Source organism: Hibiscus syriacus, unplaced genomic scaffold (genome assembly GCF_006381635.1).
Source record: "Hibiscus syriacus cultivar Baekdansim isolate YM2019G1 unplaced genomic scaffold, ASM638163v2 tig00111843_pilon, whole genome shotgun sequence".
NCBI lineage: Eukaryota > Viridiplantae > Streptophyta > Magnoliopsida > Malvales > Malvaceae > Hibiscus > Hibiscus syriacus.
The window spans coordinates 827,760-851,797 of NW_024063198.1; positions in this window are offsets into that span (position 1 = coordinate 827,760).

The following is a 24,038-nucleotide window of genomic DNA, read 5'->3' on the forward strand; positions in this document are numbered from 1 at the left end:
GAGAACAAGAAATGTTTGTTAATTTAAATTCTTCGAGAAAAGATTGTTAGAACTTAATTAAAAACTGATCTCGATGTCTTTAAATAATCAAGTATTCTTCTTCTTTCTAAAAGGCTAGGTAATTTTTAATTTAATTTGTTTAATTTCGTACATTTGAATATTGCAATGAAACTATAATATTTCTTTATTTTGATTGGAGTAAGAATCAATTGTCTGAAGGTATAAGATGTCGATTTTTCTCGATAGGAAATAATTTAATATTGCTCGTTTTCGTTCTAACATTCAAGATTGTTGTTTTATGGGATCATAAATTAAATTAAATTCAAGCTTGTAAATTTCATTACAAAGACAATTAATTAATCGACTATGTACCGATTTATGGCGTTGTGGGAGTGTTAATCATTCTCCACACGTAACCGACTCTCGAATTCATTTTTCTGGTACTCATACCGTAAATTTTTCGTTTTAATTAAAATTAATATTTTTTTATTAAAATGACAAAATATTTTTGGGTGCCTAATCACACCCTAATTAAAGATTGGTGGGGACTCCTCGAACCGTATTTTATTTAAATGGAATCTCAAATTTTTTGAAACAATAATTTTTTTAAAAATCACATTATTTTTTAATTAAAAATTAATCAAGAGAGATAATTAAAAAATCTGTGATGTTTTTAAAATCTCGAAAATAAAAAAATAGTTTCTACATATTTGCCCCCACCATTTTATCTGGATCGCATCATAACAAGTCCACCATCATGTTACTTGTCTGCTTTGATGCCCCCTCCCCTTGCCTTCTTATCCTATCTATGTCCTCTAGTGCTTCTAAACTTGGATTTTGGTTGCCATTTAGTTCTATCAAGTTGGCTAGAAAGGTTTGTCCTTGGATCTCTGTCGGGCACCTACGGTGGACCTTGTCCGTTAACACATCTAGTCCTAAAGAACTTGATACTTAGACCTTAAATTCTAAGTCCTAAGTTGGGAGATCTATCTCTCGGCTAATATCACAACAAATGTAGGAGTGGTTTGACCTGGGGTCTACTAAACCAGTAACAGACATACCAAAAGCTGTAAAGATACATGAGATGACATCAACGTCCTTACAATCCTCCTAAGCTTAAGTTGCATTTTGAAGAGAGGCAACCCTAGCCTCAGGACCGACTATGGATTTAGTGGTACCTCTACTATGATTTTCAAAGCCTGAATTAGCTCATACATGGAAAGATCCCTGACCCCTCTACACAGTCAGAGTCGATCTCTAAAAAACCAGTTACGCTAAACTCCCTACCCTAGTGCTCCAATGATCAACATTCATAGCACGTTCTGAAAGCTTTGTGGCACTCCCCTCAGTTCCTCCAAGTCAGGGTTGTATGGTCTTAGCTGAACCATTTGTGCTCGCCACAGATGTTGTGGCTAGTGGCCTCCTACGACCTTCTGATCTTTGCCTAAGGGTCACACCTTGTCCTGAACTTTATGAATGAGAATATGAGGGTATCCATGACCCTCAGGAGCCTCTGAGCCTCTTGACCAAAGTCGATGATGATCAAATAGTGTTTACGGCTCGACGGCCCTACCTCAATGTCATTGTACAAGCTGACCCTCAGCTCAGGACTCACATCACCTTTTCTTGGCAGGTTAGTTCAAAGAAGACTCAGTGTGAGTCAGCTGCTAGGTGAGTAAGAATGTCTATATAGAGTCAGTTTCTAAACCTTATGCAATGGTGCTCCTCCGTGATAATTAGCTATAGTACGTAGCGACTTTAGCGTAACAACTCGCTCTCATACTCATAAATTAAACGATCACCGTGAGTCAAGTGCAAGAATTGGTCTCTCATGTCATTAGTTTGGTTCTTACCGATGTATTTATGTTTGAACTCTAAGAGAAACAACTTCCAAGTTGGTCTCTCAGGCTCTAGCGCCAACTCTACGATCTCTCACCAGCCTATCACATCACTTTTCAGTAGGTTGGTGATGCACTCTAACTTACCCTCGGGGATAAGGTGAAGCTATCATAGTGTACGAAGGCTCTCACATCGCCACTTGTCAGTGGTTATAGGATTTTCATCACTAGAACCCAGAAAGTTAGTGGTCTTAAAGCAACAAAGTCTCTCTAAATGGGACTCCTAAGGGGCTACTGGGGTTGGAATAGGTGGAGTAGGTGTTCTAGGAATGACTCTAGTGGTGTGCCTCAGTACATGCGAAAGGTCTTTAAAGAACGTCTCCTTGTATATCACTACCTCCTCTAGGATACCCAAATCCTCAGAGACAAGAACAAACTTTTTCCCTGTGTCTCCAGATAGATAGGCATGACTCTCCTCATGGCACTCTTGAATGTGGGAGAGAACATTTTCCATAACCTATGAGTTTTCAAAGAGCAAGAGAGGAGTCAACATATAACACCCATCACCCGTATATCCTTTTGTACACGAGATACATATGTCACCTCACTTTTAAAACATTTCCTCATTTGAAAACCCATAATTTTTTTGTTTTTCGATTTCTAAAAACATAACATTTTAATATAAAGAAAAACATTGATTGTAATATGTTACAAAGTCATACTTAATTAAAAATTAAGAATATTTTTAATACTTTGATTACATGCCAAATAAGTTTTCAAAAATAAACTTGATTGTCCTAGTGTCACTTATGAGTCAACCTTAATCGATGATCACCGCTGCTACAACTACACTCCTTACTCAGTTAATCTCTTCTTTTACTTACGCGTGGAAATAACACACGTTAAGTTATCCACGTGAAGAAGAAGAAGAAGAATCGCAAATGCCTTACTTTCTTTTTTTCTCCTATTTAAAATCCCTAATAAGAATATATTTTTAAATTTATTCTCCTCCTTAAGACCAAAGTGCCCTCTTAATTTATCCATTGATATAATTTAGTCTAAACATTATTCCAAATAATCTTCTCATCTTTTACCACTTATTGAAATAAATCTTAAATTTTCAAATCTTTTCAATATAGTCCCTAATATGATATTTGAGGTATTATAATTCTCTCCCTTAATAAAATTTATCCTTGAATTTAAATAAATACCTGGAATGAAGAGGTACGGAAACTGTATTCTCATGTCCTCCTCTCTTTCCCAAGTAGCTTCTTCAACTTTATGATTTTTCCAGAGTACTTCAACTAAAGGAATCTTTTTGTTGTGCAATTAATTTATTTCTCTAGCCAGAATCCACACTGGTTCTTCTTCATAAGTTAAATCTGATCGGATCTCGATCTTCTCTGGTGCGATAATGTGGGACGGATCTGATCAGTATCTTCTGAGCATCGATACGTGAAAAAAATTGTGGATCTTATCCATATCTGGAGGCAAAGCTAATTGATATGCTACTGGTCCGACCCTTTTCAAGATCTCATATGGTCCAATGAATCTCGGACTCAGCTTTCCTTTGCGCCCAAATCTCAAAACTTTCTTCGAAGGCGACACCTTCAGAAACACTTTATTCCCACTTGAAATTCTATTCCTTTACGTTTCAAGTCAGCATAAGATTTCTGCGGTCAGAGGCTATCTTTAGATTGCCAGAATAATTTTTACTTTCTCCTCTATTTCTTTAATCAAATCCGGCCCAACTTGGTTTCGGTCTTTTAGTTCAAACCAATTTAATGGTGTTCGACACTTTATCCCATACAAAGCTTCATGCGGGGCCATCTTAATACTCGATTGGTAACTGTTATTATACGTAAATTTTGCTAAAGGAAAATACCTTTCCCATGATCCTTTAAACTCATTTACACATGCCCTTAGTATATCCCAAAGTATCTGGATAGCTCACTGTGACTGCCCATCTGTCTGTAGATAAAAAGTGGTGCTGAAGTTCAATCGAGTACACAATGTCTCATGTAACGACTTCTAGAACCTTGAAGTAAACCTTGGGTCCATATCAGATACTATTGATATAGGTACTCCATGCAGTATGACTATTTCTTTAATATACAACTCCGCATACTTATCCATCGAGTAATCTACTCAAACGGGAATAAAATGAGTTGTCTTGGTCAATTGATCTACAATTACCTATATGGAGTCCTTTTTGCCTGGCGATAAAGGTAACCCTAAAACAAAATCCATAGTAACTCGCTCCCACTTCCACTCAGGAATTGATATTGGTTGAAGTAGTCTGGAGGGTACTTGATGTTTAGCTTTCACTTGCTGAAATGTCAAACATTTTTCCACAAACTCCAATACAACTCTTTTCATACCATGCCACCAATAACGATTTTTTAAATTCATATACAACTTATTCTCGCTTGGATACATTGTTAGAGGGCTATAATATGCTTCATAAAGAACATCTTTCTTCAATTCATCATTATTGGGTATGCAAAGTTTTCCCTGATAATATAAACATCCACCGTCTCTTATTTCGAAGTCTTTGGTCTCTTTCTTTTCAACTTGTTCCATTCTCGACAAGCATTTCTCATCTTGACCTTGTAGCACTTTTATCCGATCCAAAAACAGCGATTTTAACTTAAGCTCAGCAATCAAGGCACCATCTTCTTTTAATAACATATGATCATCCAAAGCCCAGAAAGAGGCAAAAGTCTTTCGGCTCAGTGTGTCTGCTACCAGATTCACCTTTCTGGGATGATAATCGATAATTAGATCATAATAATTTAAAAGCTCAATCCATCTTCTTTGCCTCAAGTTCAGTTCTTTTTAAGTCAACAAGTACTTTAGACTCTTGTGATCCATATAAATATGGCACCGTTCCCCATAGAGATAATGCCAGATTTTCAATGCAAACACAACGACTACCAATTCTAAATCGCGAGTCGGATAATTTTCTCATGATTCTTCAACTGTCTTGAGGCATAAGCCACAACTTTTCTATCTTGCATCAACATACACCCTAGTCCATTATGGGATGCATCACTAAAAACAACATAGTCTTCTCTTGGCTCAGGTTGTACCAGAACGGGGGCCTCTATTACTATTCTCTCAAGCCTTTCAAAGGTTTCTTGACATTCCTCCATCCAGACAAATGACATATCCTTTCATAAAAATTTAGTTAGCGGCAAAGCTAACATTGAGAAGCTCTTCACAAACAGTCTATAAAAACCAGCAAGTCCCAAGAAACTCTGAACTTCAAAAACATTCCTTGGGGCTTGCCAATCCACTATAGCTTGGATCTTTCTAAGATATACTCTTATGCCTTTTGTGGAGACTATGTGACCAAGGAAAGCAACTTCGGCTAACCAGAATTCTCACTTTAACAATTTGGAATACAACTTCTTCTCGCGGAGTATCTGAAGAGCTACTCGAAGATGAAAATCATGTTCTTCTTTTAACTTAGAATATACCAAAATATCATCTATAAATACCGCCACGAATTTATCCAAGTACGATTGGAATACTCAGTTCATCAAATCCATGAATGCCGCAGGGGCATTAGTCAAACCAAATGGCATTACTACAAATTCATAGTGCCCATACCGAGTCCGAAAAGATATATTTGAAATACCATCCTCTTTGATATTTAGTTGATGGTACCCGACCTTAGGTCTATCTTAGAAAACATTGATGCTCCTTTCAATTGATCAAACAGATCATCAATCCTTAGGAAGAGGATACTTGTTCTTTATTGTTACTTTATTTAACTGACGGTAATCGATGCATAATCACATATAACCATTCTTCTTTTTCACAAACAGCACAGGTGCTCCTCAAGGTGAAACACTGGGTCTTACAAACCCTTTATCAAGTAACTCTTGCAATTGATCTTTTAATTCTCTCAATTCCGTCAGAGCCATTCTCTATGGAGCTATAGAAACATGTTCAATACTCGGTTAAACCTCAATTTTGAATTCTACCTCACGATCTGGAGGCAATCCTGGTAACTCCTAGGGAAAAACGTCCTGAAATTCTCTAACAGTGGGAACATCATTTATTCTAAACTCCTTAATTTGAGTATCTATCACATTTGCTAGAAAATCTATACATCCTTTCGACATCATTTTCCTTGCAGTCATGGCTGATATCATATTCGATGGTGATTTCGCTCTTTCACCGATCACTACGATTTCTGAACCTTCGACATCCATTAGGAACAAGAATTTCTTACGAAAATCAACTCATCCATAATGTATAGACAACCAATCCATGCCTAAAATTTTTTAAATTCATCGAAGGACAATTCCATCAAGTTTGCCAGAAACACAATAACTTGGATCTTTATGGGGCATTTTCTACATACTCTAGTTACTCTCGCTCTGTAACCCATAGGGTTTAACGCTATCATCTCACTCACAATTGATTCTATAGGGATTCCTCTAATCCTACCAATTTTGTACTGATGTATGAATGTATAGAACCATGATCATCTAAAATAAATACAGGCTCATCAAAAAGATGGAAAATACCTGTTATAATTTGAATGTCATCTCGATCCTCATTAGTCTTAATATTGTAAATTTTAGTGACTCCTCGAGTCTCTTGTCTCTGTATTGAATTTGATTGTCCCCCAGATCTACCCCTTCCTCTACTTCTATTTTAGGCTACCATCGATCTTTCATATTGCGCCGAATTGCCCCTAGATTTCTTAGGACAGTTTCGATCAAAGTGCCCAGTCTCTCCACATTAGAAACAAGCTCCACTTAGAAGTCTGCATGCTTCACCATGCAATTTACCATGTTTGACATGAAATTCTTTTCCCAGATGCTCTACCCGAGCTAGCAGCAAAATACTGGGATTTTCTATTTTTCTATGAAGCTATTACAGAACTTTTTCTAGCAGTATATATGGAACTTGAGCCCTTGCCTCTATTAACATGAGAGGGAGTGGAATGCATTCCCACTCTTTTCCCCATCTGAAAACTTTGCTCCGTAGCTAAAGTCTCTTTTTGAGCTCTTTCAATAGCTATGGCTCTGTTTATGACTTCTTGTAAACTCGACAAGTTCAAAGCCAACATCATCTCTTTAAACTTTTGCCTCAAACCCTCTATGAACCAATCACGTCTTGCTTTATCATTTGGAATGACTTCAGTAGCAAAACAACACAACTTGTTATACTCACCTTGAACTCAAGTACAACTCGATCACCTTGTTTCAGATTAAGGAACTTTAACAGCATTGCCCGTCTGAACTGTTCATCCACATACTTTTTCTTGAATTCTTCAAGGAAGAATTGCCATGTCACTTGCTCCGGTGGTGTATACATCGTAGTATTTGACCACCATACTCGAGCTGATCCTCAAAGTAAAGATATAACTCCTCCCAATTGTTTTGGATCCGAGGATTAAAGACTCTCAAATAAGAATATAACATCATTTAGCCATAAGTCGGCCTCCATATGACCCTCCCTCTCTTCTCCCCGAAACTCTTAAGCTCCCAAGCTCTTCAGCTCTTTTGGGATTAAAATTCTCGGTGCTGGAGGAGCAGGAGGAGGTTGAAACCCAGTTAGTATGGAAACAATGGCTTGCATGAAAGTTCCAAACTCCGGCACCGGAATGCCCTAAGGTACAGGTGCACTAGCATTTTCAAAGGGAAGAGAATGTTCACTATTTTCCTCATAACTCTCACTATCAATTCCTTCTTGCATCTCTTGTCCCCCAGCTCTTCGCAAATTCAAAGATTTTGGCATCTATTATCACATACATAATAATAACATTACAATTAGTAAGTAGTGTAATAAATTTCACTATAATCACAATATACTAGTAACATTGACAATCTTTATGGCATGTAATCCTCTTTTCTATTTTAAAAATAAAATCGGTTTCGAATGAGAATCGGCTAAATATGTAGCTCTGATACCAATAAATGTAACACCCATCTCCTGTATATCCTTCCGTACATGATATACATATGTCACCTCACTTTTAAAACAATTCCTCATTTGAAAACCCATAAAATATTTGTTTTTCGATTTCTGATAATATAACATTTTAATATAAAGCAAAACATTGATTGTAATCTGTTACAAAGTTCTACTTAATTAAAAATTAAGAACATTTTTAATACTTTGATTACATGCCAAATAAGTTTTCCAAAATAAACTAGATTGTCCTAGTGTCACTGATGAGTCAACCTTAATTGATGATCGTCGCTGCTACAACTGCACTCCTTACTCAGTTAATCTATGCTTTTACCTACGCGTAGAAATACCACACGTTAAGCATTTACTTAGTGAGACATAATATTATAAAGAACATTAAGGTATACATAAGTATCTCATAGTTATTTGATTTCAAACTAATTAGTCTCATCCATAAGGATTATATAAGTCACTCTTATCAAAACTAAACTTCTTTCATACTATCATCATAACATCTTTAGTATGTCCAACATATTTTTATTTCTTTCATTTTTCTTTAGCAATTATTCATTAATTTCAGTTATAACCTCTTTTCATGCATCAACACATCCATTCATACATTTTAGTTATGGTATCCTTTCAAGCCTTAATGCATTTGTTCATGCATTTTAGTTATGGCATCCTGTCAAGCCTTAATGCATCCTTTCATGCATTTTAGTTATGGCATCCTTTCAAGCCTTAATGCATCCGTTCATGCATTTTTATTTATGACATCCTTTCATACCTTAGTGCATCTATTCATGCACTTTAGTTATGGCATCCTTTCATACCTTAATGCATCCGTTCATGCATTTTTATTTATGGAATCCTTTGATGCCTTAGTATATCCGTTCATGCACTTTAGTTATGGCATCCTTTCATGCCTTAATACACCCGTCCATGTATTTTTTTATGGCATCCTTTCATGCCTTAGTGCATTCGTTCATGCACTTTAGTTATGGCATCATTTCATGCCTTAATGCATCCATTCATGAATTTTTATTTATGGCATCCTTTCATACCTTAGTGCATCCGTTCATTCACTTTAGTTATGTAATCCTTTCATGCCTTAATGCATTCGTTCATGCATTTTTATTTATGGCATCCTTTCATGCCTTAGTACATATGTTCATGCACTTTTGTTATGGTATAGTCAATACTATAAAACATACAGTAATTTAAACATTCTAATTTGAATCAGTATGAATCTTCTTCATCTCAAATAATTATAATAATTATACTCACCTGGTAATCCCCACTAAAAAGATGTAGAAATGTCTGAATAATTAGCAACTTTATCTTTCCCCCTTTTCTTGCTAGGTTCAGGAGCTTTGTTACGATCTACACAAGCATTCATTAAGTACACATGACATACCAATGTTAGTATACTTATTAACATTATACTCTAATAAGATTCAAAAGTATCATTATTTAAATTTCTATAACAATTTCCACCTATCTTGCAGTACCAAGGTCATTAGTATTGGTACTACTACCCTGGTATCGATACTTCTATACTATGGTATCGATACCCCTTTCAATATCAATATCATTTCTATATTCTGTGTTGCATGGTATCGATACTACTACACTATGGTACCGATACTCCCTTTCAGTATCGATACCATTTTGACATTCTGGATCCATGGTATCGATACTTCCCTTAGTTAAAATCGATACCCCATCAGCATCGATACCACTTGCATCAATATTGATACTGTTCATCCCATTTATACCTATTTACACCTATATTATCGGTACTGATAGAATAATACCGATACCATTGCCTAGATTTACCATTTTTCAGCTCGGGTTTCACTTAATTTCCCCCTCTAATCTTATACTTTTACCTCCAACAATGTTATTTAATTCCTCTTTACTTAACCCAACTAACTTTACTTTATTTTTTCACCTTTAACATATAACATCTTTATGGAATATCTCAACTCAAGAATCATATCATTTTTATAAACATGTTTTTAATCATATCGCATGCTTCTAATCTCTTATTCCATCATTTGACAAGTCAATTCTACTAATAAACCTCAATAAAAACACATATATCAACATATCATTCAAAAACTCATTTCTTTAAATCTCCTATAAAACATCCACTACTTAGTTTTACTCTTCTTTAATCCTTCCTTAAGCTTACATATCACTTAATGTTACCAAAGCAACCCATAACTTAAAGGAAAAACTAGCTAATGGAAGTTTACCTTATGCTAGAGAGGAGAACAATGCCCACGTGATGAAGAAGAAGAATATCAAATGCCTTACTTTCCTCTTTTCTTATATTCAAAATCCCTAATAAGAATATATTTTTAAATTCATTTTCCCTTAAAAGACCAAAGTGTCCTCTTAATTTATCCATTGATACAATTTAGTCTAAACATTATTCCAAATCATTTTCTTATCTTTTACAACTTATTTAAATAAATCTTAAATTTTCAAATCTTTTCAATATAGTCTCTGATATGATATTTGGGGTATTACGTAGCATCACCATTTTTAGACATTTAAGTACATTTAACAATTGAGAGACATGTGCATCATTGATACCTAACGACTGTGACCTGTGGGTCATTCGTAAGACTAAATTTGTTGCTCTAATACCGCTAAATATAAAACCCTAATCCAATCCGACCTAAAATTCAAAGGATTAGAATGTCACATGGAATCACTCAAGTGACTAACCTTTTTTTTTTAAAAAAATTTAACCAAAGTAACATTCGATCTTGATAAAGATACTAGAATATAATATGGTTACAAAATATAAGTATTTGATACAGGGGAGCTCCCAATATCATTCTCCAAAAAAGTAGTAAGTATAAAATATAGTTTATGACTTAAATAAATAAATAACTAAGGTATATGATAGTTATGTCTTTTACAATACTTGAGATGTACTAAAATAAAAGATCGAGTCTCGAAGTCCTGAATCTGATGATGAGCTCCTCGACTAGCACCTAAGAACCTGCACTTGGAAACACATTCCATATGCTAAGCTCACAAGCCTAGCGCCACATAAATAACCCTATTATTCTACATGCATCAAACATGTAAGCATGCTACTAGTATGGTTATGAACATTTGCATACACAATCAACACAAAAAAAGAAAGCATCTCCTCTAGAGTACTCACACTCTTATTTTCTTACTAGAGAACCTTAGGCAAAACTTGGGTCACATAGCATTAGCATCTCCCTATACCTCGAGCTAGGTATGAGTCACATATCATCGATACATTGCCCGGCTAGTCTACTCCTATAGAGTACTTGAGACGTGTCTGGATCACTTAGCATAAGAACAACATCCAACTAGCATTTAAAGTGCATAAGCATTGGACTGGATATATTCGGATAATCCTCTACTCAATTATACAATGTTGTATGTAAGTAACTCAGGTTTCCTCAATGTTTTCCTGAGCATCAAGTAAGGCATAAGTCTTATAGAATCTTACCTCATAAAGATCTTATGTTATCAAACAATTATTAAGGTTTTCACTTGTAAGCTTATTGTAAGGTTTTCCCTAACCCAAGACTCTTTTTTCATCTTTCCATTTCAAGCTAGCCTTATACCCTAAAAATTCAAGAGGGATCTGATACTCCTCCTTTTGTATAGGTACTTAATCGTATAGGGTATCGATACTTCTCTAAGTGTCAATACCAATTTTATCTTCAATGCTTTGAAAAATGCCTCGGTATCAATACCCTATATGGGAGTACCGATACTCTACCCTAGGTATCGGTACTCTCTTAAGTACTGATACTAAAATGACCTACTAGAATCTGATTGAGTCCCCGAGTTTCAATACTAGGTCTCGAGTGTCGATACCACCTGAGTAGTATCGATACTCCATGATGGGGTATCGATATTCTCCTCACAACCGTTTTAATTTTGGCCATCCATGATGAATAGTATCAGTATTATTTTTACAGTAACGATACCATTTGCCTAAAAAACTCTATTTTAGTCATCTAAAACTTTCCATAAAACTCTTAAAGTGTCCCAAGACCCTTAAATGGCTCATATACACTTAAAGTTTTGGTCCCTTTAAGTCAAAATGAATTTTAAAACCCATTGGATTTAAATAAAAAGGGTAAATGAAGTCAAAGAAGCTATTTTTCTTCTTCTTCCTTATTTCCCGTGGGTTTGCTATCCTCCATAACTCCAAAGGTAAATTTTTATTATTTGATTTTTCCTTTCGATTATAGGTAGTTCTTGTAACCTTAAGTGATATAGAAGCTTAAGGAAGGATTAAATGAGGTTAAAACTATGAAATGAAGGAAATATTGTAGATCTTAGAAAATGGGTCTTGAAATGATATGTTAGTATATTGGTTTTTATTGATGGTTAATGGTAGATTTGACTTGTCAAAGAGGTAAATGAGAGAATAGAAGCATTATATAGGATTACAAACATATTAGAAAAAGTGTTTTGATTCTTAGAATTGAATGTTCTTGAATGATTTTAGATGTTCTAAGAGGTTAAATGAAGGAATGTTAGTATGGATAGTTAAGGAAGAGTTTAATAGTATTGTATGGGGTAAATATAATGAGAATTATCCACGTTGGAATGAAAATCGATTTGAAATTCTGGGCAAAGGTATCAGTACTGCTAAGAACAATACCGATACTATATGCTAAAAATTGATAAATTAGATGAGTAGTACTGATACTGATTCAATCAATATCGATACCAATGAGGTAGTATCGATACCATGATAAAGGGTATCAATACCAAGAAACATCGAACCTATTTTTGGTATCGATACCCGAAGGGGGTATCGGTACCATAGTATAGAAGTATCGGTACTATGGTAGTAGTATCGATACTACGGAGCCCGAAATGTTAAAATAGGCTGATGTTGATATAGAAAGTTATTGATATGTTCTTTTGAATATTGTTTAAGTAAAATGGTTAGAAAGTATTCTAACATTGAGTATGATACATGTTTTATGGATGCTTGAGTAGATCAGAACCAAGCTACCAAAACAAGCAAAACTAAGAGCAAAGGAAAAGTACCAGAGTAATCAGCGTGCAAAATGTTAAGAAATTCATACTAAGTGTATGAATTTCCGTATAGGGAACTTCGTGTGCTAACATGATAAGAAATTCATACTAAGTGTATAAATTTATGTATTGGGCACCTTGTGTGCTAAAGGATAAGGAAATCATACTAAGTGTATGAATTTCCATATGAGAAATATATTGGTATAAACATAAGAACTACATAATAAGGAAACGAGTCTTTATATTAGTAATAAGTAGACAAACCACATAGATTTTATAAATGGTTGATAAATGATGATATTAGCATTAAGGATGTAAATCATGGAATATGAATTGAATTGAAAGATCCTGTGAGAGATGAAATTGTCAGAAGTTCATAATAGAAGGTGAATTATTGTAATTGTATTGGATGAGTAATCCATGTAAATTATAGTAAAATTGAGGTATTAGTGCACTGGTAGTATGAGAATAAACCATAGAATGTATAATGATAGAAAGGATTAATTGATATGATGGATGATTATTATAGTAAAGATTGCTCTAAAATAAAAGATCAAGAGGCCTAACTGTGCATATAATAGAAAGGTGTTATTTATACCAGTTAGATGAAACACTAAGTGTCTTTGAGGCCTAACTGTGCATATGAAAGAAATGTGTCATTTAAGTCAGTTAGATGAAAGACTAAGTGTCTTTGAGGCCTAACTGTGCATATGACAGAAAGGTGTCAATTATGCCAGTTAGATGAACGAATAAGTATCATTGAGTAAAAGAATAATGGCCTAACTGTGCATTGGCAGAAAGGTGTCAATTATGCCAGTTAGATGAAAGGTTAAGTACCATTGAGTAAAAAAATAATGGCCTAACTGTACATTGGCAGAAAGGTGTCAATTATGCCAATTAGATGAACGGTTAAGTACCATTAAGTAAAAGAATAATGGCCTAACTGTACATTGGTAGAAAGGTGTCAATTATGTCAGTTAGACGAACGTTAAACTCTGTTGAGTAAGAGAATAATTAAAATTTAATGTATTGTAATATGAAAGGATGATATATATATATTATACAACAATGCATAATGGTATGGATGGATGTTTTAAAGGAAAAGGTAAACAGAATATCAAATGCATGAAAGGATGCCAAAAATGAAATGTATAATAATGTATAAAAGGCATGTAAGGATGACATAATTGCAATGCATATAGGTGCATTATAATGATGAATGGAGGCTATCAATGAAAATAACGAATAATGACTAAAGAGATAAATGGAAAGGAAAATGTAAAGATAGATAAGTATGCTAGGAATACGAAAAAGAATTGAGAAAATTATGGATAAATATGGTTTAAATGAGGAGTATGGGATAATTAAAGAATATACGATTTAGTAAGAAATAAATAAATGTGACATTTGTATGCATATTCAAAGGTTACGTTACAATATTATATCTCTCTAAGTAATTAATTAACGTGTGTTTATTTCACGCGTAGGTAGAGACAAGGACTAATGCTTAAGGAGTGTAGTAGTATCAACAACTTTCGTCAATTAAAGGATGACTCGTCAGTAATATTATAACAATCTTATTCAATTTAAGAACTTAGTTGGCATGTAATTCCATTATGGTAAATATTTTGGAATGTAATTATGTGATAGTTTTAGTATATTGTTTTTAGAAATATCTTATTTTATAGTTGATCAATTTAAAACAAATTTATACAGGTTTTCAAATGATAAACATTTTTATAAAGTAATGTGACCTCTGTATCTTGTATACGGAAAGATATACGGGATATGGGTGTTACAATCATTCTCTCACTAACCAAAAATTAAATGGATTACTAACTTACTTGAAGTCTTATAGAAATTAAAACGTTGTTCTAAGCTCTTTGGGATGGATTTGGAATACCTAAACGTTCTAATATCCAAAACTCTCGTAAAACCCATATATGGCTTCCATGACCAACCCTTGAGATTAAGAGTTCGAAAGGGAGAACTAGGGTACGAGATTACTAATCATGGACAAGGGCTCCTCACAAACCTAAAGGTTTTATATAGATCTATCTCGGGTTAGCCCGAAACTCCTATCTTAGAACCTAGGTCATTACACGATTCCACTTCCTCTTCTATTGAAGATTCTTTATCCTTTATCAAGAAGATCACTAACTGTAATTGATAAGTGATTTATTTAGCTATTATTTTGTCGTTAGTTACTCTTTGATGATTACTTGATATTTCTGATTTGGGTATTTTTATTTGTTTTATATGCAGGACTTTAATTTCTAGAAACAACTCTATAAAGGTAAAGTTCTGCATTTTTTATTCTCTGGAGTCAAGGCTGGGGTAGCGGGCATGACTTGGGGCATCAGAGCGTCTAACGTGGCATCCAATCAGCTAGCTCCTAGAAAGTGTCCAGTCCTCATTCTAGAAGAACGGGCGGATTACTCAACTTTAGTTTAAATTCAAACTTGGAATTATCATTTGCTTTTAGGATTTTGTTGAGATAATCGATTGATGGAATCGGCCAAGAGAGGGGTGAATTGGCAATTAAAATTTTGGTGGAAGCTTTTACAGAAAATTGAAAGAAATTGCACAGCGATTTAGAGTGGTTCGACTTTCTCAACCAAAGTCTACGTCCACTACCTTAGCTATCCACACTAAGGATTTTCCAACAAATTCACTAATTTGTTCTTTCTTTTGAGGCCAAAGAGATAACCTTACAACTCCCTCAAGAATATACCCCAATTCTTGAGAACACTCTTTCTCAAAGATAAGATTACAAATTTGCAAACTTACAAGGAAATCCTCACAAGGTAGATTGTTTGCACAATTCTAGAACAAAGAAAAGAACACTCAAAATGAATACAATTGAGTACAAGTAGTTTTCTTGAAAGTAAAATGAATATTGAATGAAAAATAGGCTTGAAATGCTCAAACTTGAGGTTTGATGCTTTCTCTTTGATTCTCTCCTGATTCTTGTTGATTGTTGTTTCTTGTTTTTGATCAATGGCTTCTAAGCTTGTTTAAATACACCTTCAAATGATTCTGAACGTTGGGGATGATTACTGGAGTCAATAGAGCCATTTAAGCGTGAAAATAATTAATTAAAGCAGATGGGAGTGTCAGTGCATGGATGCATACCCTAGGTGCATCGGTGCATCAGTGTAAAATTCAAATATTTTGACCGTTGGACTCTCAGTGCATCGGTGCACTAAGAGTGCATCGATGCATAAAATGCATTCGATGTTTTGAAAAACCTGAGAGCATCGATGCATCAAATGCACTGAGTGCATCGATGCATAAAATGCATTCGATATTTGAAAAATTAATTGGTGCATCGATGCATGAATTGGTGCATCGGTGCATCACTTTGAAAAATTGATTTTAGGCTTGATTTTGGTTCAAAATACTTTGTGAAAATTGTTTCAAAAATAGTTTAAGTATAAAACACAATTTTACACATTTAGTAAGGTTTGAAATTGATCTTGAAAGACTTGGAGTAATAATTTGATATTCTAGTAATTAAATGGAATATACGTAGAAAATCATTTGTGAAATCTTAAAATTCATTTAATTTAATTTGTTATATTGAAACATCAAAATGTTTTCAACAATCTCCCCCTTTTAGATATAACAAAACATTTGTGTAATTTTAAGATTTTCTTTGAAGATAAGTTTTGAAATCAATTTTGAAATTACTACTCCCCCTTACTATAACACTTCTCCCCTTTTAAAACATTAACACTTAACATTTCTCCCCCTTTTTGTTAAATCAAAAAGACTCGAAAATGTAAACAAGGTTGTGAAAAACATTTAGCCAATTGATTAAACCTTTAAATATAGCTTAAGCTGCTAAGATCAAAGATCAAAAGAGAGATTACCCATTAGTTTCATAATCAATATTCATAAACATGTAATTGATAATTAGTCATAATGAACTAATACGTAAATGGTGCAAAAATTAATAAATATTAAGCTCAAAATAAAAATTCAAACCAAACCAATATATATTAAGTTTAAAATCCATAAATCATCCAAATCATATCTCCAAACAAAGTCAAACAATCCAAAGAAAACAATAATCCTGAAATATTCAAAATGTTTTAACAAGAAAAGTTCAACGAAGATCCAAAACAAAACAAGATCTACTCGTCCATAGAAGGATCGGGAGGCGGAAGAGGAAATCGGGCTTGCATCTCAAGAGAGATAACATCCATACGTGCAAGCATCTCCCTTTGAAACTCCATCTGTCGAGCTTCCAAAGTGTCTAAGCATTGATTTACTGCTTCGTGAGTAGCAGTCAAGTGGGATTCGATGGAAGCATAACGTAGATTAAATGTCTCCAAAAATGAACAAAAATAAGGAGGCACTTGATCCTCTTGTGGAGCAGGCTCATCATCTGGTACGTGATCATCGATGTCTTGCATAAGTTGTTGAAATTCAGCATCATCGTCAGTAGCTGGAGCCAGAGGAGGAGGAGGAACACGAGAGGAGCTAGGACCAGCTCGTGAGGAACTAGCTCCCAGAGTTTGCTTACCGGGTCTAAAGACCCATTGACCGGTTTCCTCGTCTTGTTTCCACTAGGCTTTCTTTAACGAGGTTAGATTGATTAGATTTTGGAGAAGAATGGGATTATCGAGAGAGACGGTCTAGACCAAGTTTCATAAAGAGGTTACTAAGAAGACATCCATAAACTAATGTTTCTACATGTTTTGAAGGAATAATGTTTATGATATCTACTAGCTGGCTAAAAATAATGTGGGGCAGTTTTATTTTGATTTTGTTCTTAATACAATACATCCACCATAAATCCCTAGCACGAAGAGTGGAGTACCTACCAGTAGATGGTCAAAATCACCACGAGATTATCAAATGAAGAAAACGGTCGTGATGAAAACGAAGGGTACTAACACTAGCGTTTGGAATATAGGGATAATCCACATTTTCATTTTCATTATATAACCCATCATCATCTAACCCAAAATGTGAGGCTATAGTTGTGGGGTCAATATTAATATATTGGCCTAAGACATAGGAACTAATAGCAATAGTCCTACATTGAGTATCATTTTGAATGTACATCGCATTAGAATAGAAAATGCGGACTAACTGATGAAAAACGATAGGTTTGAGACGAAACAATTTATCAAACTTCCAAGTTTTAAAAATTGGGAGGTATTCAAAATCAATGTCAATCATGGCTTGAAGAGAAGGAATACGCTCTTCCCGGATTCTATAGGATTGGAAAGACTCCATATACCTATGGTACAGGTAATCTATACGACGTTTAGGCATGTTGAAACAAAGTCCTATAAGACTATTAAGAGGAGGAGGAATGTGATTTGAAGGTTAGTTTGAAAGAGAACGACTCGATGAAGTTCTAGGGCGTTTGGGATTAAACATAGTTTAGGGAATCGGAAAAAGGAATGTAACCTGCAATATGAAACACATGTATGCACAATAATCAATCCTAAAACTCAATTGAGTCCTCAATAATTCAAGGTTCTCTAAAGCGAATCCTAATGGGCAAGGTTTTGAAAAACTATTTGAAAATAATATTTGTAAATAATATGTATAGTTTTTCATGAAAACAACATAATTAAATCAAAAACATCAAATTTAGAAATTAAATTTAGATTTTCAATTTTTTTTATTTCGAAAATTCACAAATTCATTGAAAATTTGAGAGTTTTTTTTGATGAAATTAGTTGTAAAAACTAGTTTTTTAATCATCAAACTATCAATGCCCAATATAATGTTCATCCTATAACTAATTAAAACTAGTCCTAAGATCAAAAATCAATAAAATTGAGTTTTTGAAATATTACCTTGAAAATTTCAGATTTGAGAGGAATGTGATGTTGTTTTGCACGATTTGATGATAAATGCAGGATTAGGAGTTGAAAAACTCGAAGATTCTGACAAATTTTCATTGATTTTGAGCAAGAGGAGAGTTTAGGGGAGAAGATAGGCGTACGGCTATAGAGGGTTTAGTTTTAGGGTTTGAAACAAATGAGAAAATAAGCCTTTTAAACCCAAAACCCGATGGATTCATCGAAGTGCATCAACATGATGAATCGATGCACATTTAGAGGGATGCATCGATGCACTGTTAGGTGTATCGATGCATGAAGCACAAAAATGTCAAAAATCCGTTTTAAACACTTAAAATGCTAAATTAATTAGCTCTAGTGGTATTGGCAACTCATATATTGAAAATTAATCATGTTCAATCAATCAAATTAATCCTTAAACAACATTTGAACATAAAATTAATTTTCACCAAATAACATAAACTCCCCCTAACTAATAGCAATGAATGCAATAAAAAATTACCATTATAAGCTTTTTTCATTTATTCTTAAAAGTGCTAAAATTATTTTAAACACTAAGTGAAGATAGGTCAGTTAAACCTAATTCTCTCCTAAGTGTCCAAAATATTTCCTTGTGTAAAGGTTTTGTAAAGATATCCGCTAATTGATGCAAAGTATCAACAAATTCTAGAACTACATCTTCCTTAGTGACATGGTCTCTAATGAAGTGATGTCTTATTTCAATGTGCTTAGTTCTAGAGTGTTGGATGGGATTTTTAGTGAGACAAATAGCACTAGTATTGTCACACTTGATAGGAATGGTACATACTTCAATTCCATAATCAAAAAGTTGTTGTTTCATCCATAAAACTTGTGCACAACAACTACCAGATGAAATGTATTCCGCTTCAATGGTAGATAATGCAACACAATTTTGTTTTTTTGAAAACCAAGAAATCAACATATTTCCAAGGAATTGGCAAGTACCAGAGGTGCTTTTCCTATCTAATTTGCATCCTCCATAATCCGCATTAGAAAAGGCATGCAAGCTAAAGCTAGAGTCTCTAGGATACCAAATTCCTAAACTAGGAGTGTCCTTAAGGTTTCTAAAGATTCTCTTAACAACTAGTAAATGTGATTCCTTTGGACAAGATTGAAATCTAGCACATAAGCAAACAATAAACATAATGTCTGGTCTACTTGCAGTTAGATAAAGCAAAGAGCCAATCATTGACCTATATAATTTAACATCCACACATTTACCTCCTTCATCTAAGTCAAGCTTTGTTGATGAGCTCATTGGAGTGTTATGTGGCTTCCCATTTTCCAGTCCAAACTTCTTGAGCATATCTTTAACGTACTTAGCTTGATTGATGAAGATGTCATCTTTTTTTTGCTTGATTTGGAGTCCCAAGAAAAATGAGAGCTTCTCCATCATGCTCATCTCGAATTCACTTTGCATTAGCTTAGAAAATTCTTCGTAAAGAACATCATTAGTAGAACAAAATATTATATCATCAACATAAATTTGAATTACTAATAAATTTTTACCTTTATGCTTTAAAAACAATGTAGTGTCAACCTTCCCTTTTGAAAAACCTTTTTCAATTAAAAACAATTTGACAATTTTTCATACCAAGCTCTAGGAGCTTGTTTTAAACCATAAAGTGCTTTTGTCAATTTAAGAACATGATTTGAAATTTTAAATCTTCAAAACCTGGAGGTTGTTCCACATACACTTCTTCCTTTATAAAACCATTTAAATATGCACTTTTAACATCCATTTGATTTTATTTAAATTCATGAAAACATGCAAATGCTAATAACATTCTAATTGCTTCCATCCTAGCTACGGGAGCATATGTTTCATCATAATCTATGCCTTCTTCTTGAGTATAGTCTTGAGCAACAAGTCTAGCCTTGTTCCTCACTATATTACCACATTCATCAAGCTTATTCCTAAACACCCATCTAGTACCTACAATAGATTTATTACTAGTCCTTTTAACTAATGTCCATACTTTACTTCTCTCAAATTGATTTAACTCTTCTTGCATAGCCATAATCCAATGTTCATCATTTAATGCTTCTTTAATATTCTTAGGCTCAATGCATGAGATAAATGCAACATAATTACATATATTTCTAAGAGAAGATCGAGTTGTTACCCCTTTGGATGGATCACCTATGATTTCACCATCCTTGACATAGTTATACTCTCTTGGATAAGATACTTCTCTTTCTTCAATGGTTGGATTCTCGAGAGGATCATGAGTTTTCTCATTTTTCGTTTCTTCCTTTGATGATGGTTCTCCAACGTCATGTCTAACGTCATTTGTATTTATAACACCTACATCATCATTAACAAAAGAATCCTTCCTCGGAAGGAGGTTATCATCGAAAACAACATGTATAGACTCTTCTACAACTAAAGTTCTTTTATTAAATACTCGATAAACTTTAGAATTTAAGGAATAACCCAGAAAAATTCCTTCATCACTTTTAGCATCAAATTTACCAAGATTGTCTTTACCGTTGTTTAAAACAAAACATTTACATCCAAAAGGATGAAAATAGCTAATGTTAGGCTTTTTATTTTTGAAAAGTTCATATGGAGTTTTCTTTAAAATTGGCCTAATCATTACTCGATTAATAACATAACAAGCGGTATTTATGGCTTCCGCCCAAAATATTTTGGCATTTTGGCATTTTCACACTAAGCATGGTTCTAGCCATTTCTTCTAAAATTCGATTTTTCCTCTCAACAACTCCATTTTGTTGAGAGGTTCTAGGTGCTGAAAAATTATGGCTAATACCGTTAGAATCATAAAACTCAGTAAATCCAAGATTTTCAAATTCAGTTCCATGATCACTCCTAACACTAGTTAGAGAGTAACCTTTTTCATTTTGGATTACTTTTGAAAACGTGATGAATTTTTCTAATGCTTCATCTTTAGTACTTAAAAATAGAACCCAAGTGTATCTAGAATAGTTATCTACCAAGACAAATGCATATTGTTTTCCACCTAAGCTAGTAGTCCTAGTTGGCCCAAAGAGATCTATATGGATCAATTGTAATACTCTACTAGTTGATACATCATTAATGGATTTAAAAGAAACTCGATTTTGTTTTCCTTTAGCACAAGCATCATAGATTTTATCATTATCAAATTTTAGTTTAGCCAACCCTCGAACTAAATCACCTTGAATTAGCCGTTGCAAAACACTCATACTAGCATGTCCTAGTCTCCTATGCCATAACCAACTATCATGCTCATCCTTAGCAACTAGGCATAAATTAGTCATAACAATAAAGTCTAAATACACCATGTAAATGTTTCCTATTCTATGACCAACAAGCATAATCTGATTAGATGCAATGTCAATAACTTTACAACCATTAGTTTCAAATATGACATTGAATTCCCTGTCACAAAATTGAATAAAATACTCAAGAGATTATTCTTTAATCCATTCACATATAAAACATTTTTAATTTGTATGGAAGAGGTATTATTACCTATAGTACCTATGCCTTCAATGTGACCTTTTGAATCATTACCAAAAGTCACTTCTCCTCCATTTTTGGCGTTAAGCTCAATGAACCGATTTTTTTCTCTGCTCATGTTCTCGAGCATCCACTATCAAGGTACCATGAATTTGAATTTGTTTCCCGTGCCTTGTAGCAATGCTCCTTTTCCTACACACATAGATTAATTTTTGATTTTTGGTACCCAAATTCTTTTGAGTCCATATTTTATTAGTTTCCAAAATCCTAGTCCCCTTAGGTATCCATTTGTGTAGGATATCCTTATCATTAGTAGTAATGAGCTCTTTAGGAACCCATAGACTTCTAACGATTTTTTTATTAGAGGTTCTTCGGGGACCTCTATGATTGTAGTTTTTAAAACTTTTTCTAACAAAGTTGGATTTTGAATTTTCTCCTTTTTCAAAAAATTTTGTTCCATCTTTATCAAAAGAAGCTTTAAGATCATCAATTTTCTTTTGATGATCATCATTGACCTTTGAAAGTAAATTTTGCAAATCCAAATTTTTCTTTTCAAACTCTTCTAGTTTGATTTGCAAATCTTTGATTTTACTTTCAAGATCGTTGTTGGTTTTGGATATGAGTTTATTTTCATTTTTCAATTTTGAATTATCATTTTTATATTTTAAAAACAATTTCTCATAATCCGAAGCCAACCCATTATATTCCTCTAATAGCTCATCATAAGATAAATCATCAAAATCAAATGAGCTAGAGGTTACCTTAGAATCTTCCCCGAATGCCATCAAGCACAAGTTTGCTACTTCTTGTTCCTCTTCATCGGAACCCTCTTCATCGGAACCCTCTTCATCGCTCCATGTAGCCACATGACCCTTGTGCTTATTTTTTGACTGGCCATTTCTTTTCAATTATGGGCAATCATATTTGACATGCCCCAGCTTTTTGCATTCATAGCAAATGATAGGGTCTTTTTCTTTTGGTTCATTTTTTAGGCCTTCATTTCGTTTGAATTTTCTTCCTCGGTAAGGTCTCATCATTTTTCTGAACCGTTTGGAAAACAATGCCATTTCCTCGTCATCGTCATTTTTATCCGAATCACTCACATCTTTTGTGGATTTGAGAGCAACTCCAATGTTTTTTTTTCTTCTCCTTCTCCTTTGGTGTCTCTCGTCAATCTTATCGAGGTCCACCTCATCTTCAAGCATCATTTCATGAGTGAGGAGGGAACCGATTAGCTTTTCAAGAGTTAAGGACTATAGGTTCTTAGCCTTGATGATTGCAGTCTTCTTGGATTGCCATGATTTTGGAAGTGAGTAAACTAACTTCCTCACAAGCTTTTCGTTTGGAATGATCTCTCCATATGATTTGAGACTATTAACAATCGTTGAGAACCTATCCGTCATAGCTTTGATATCTTCATTTGGTTTCATCCTGAAATTTTCATAGCTATGTGTTAGAAGACTAATTTTAGATTCTTTTACCTCGCCGGTGCCTTCATGAGTGACTTGTAGTTTATCCCATATTTCTTTGGCGGTTGTACAAGATGAAACTATTCCATATTCATCTGGTCCAAGAGCACAAAATATGATATGGATTGCTTTGGAGTTGAGCTGGAACATTCTTGTCTCTCATTCACTCTACAATCTTGGATGAGTGAGAGGCTTGTTATATCCGTCTTCTACAACATTCCATGCTCCCATGTCAATTGCTTCAATGAAATACATCATCCTATTCTTCCAATAGGCATAGTTAGCTCCATTGAAGAAAGGAGGTTTGTTGACGGGCATCGAATCGAGACGGGAGTCGACATTTGAAGTAGAGGCCATTGATGAATTGACAATCGATGTAACTCTTCCCGAATCGACTTAAGAGGAGATTAAACCTTCAAATGAGTGA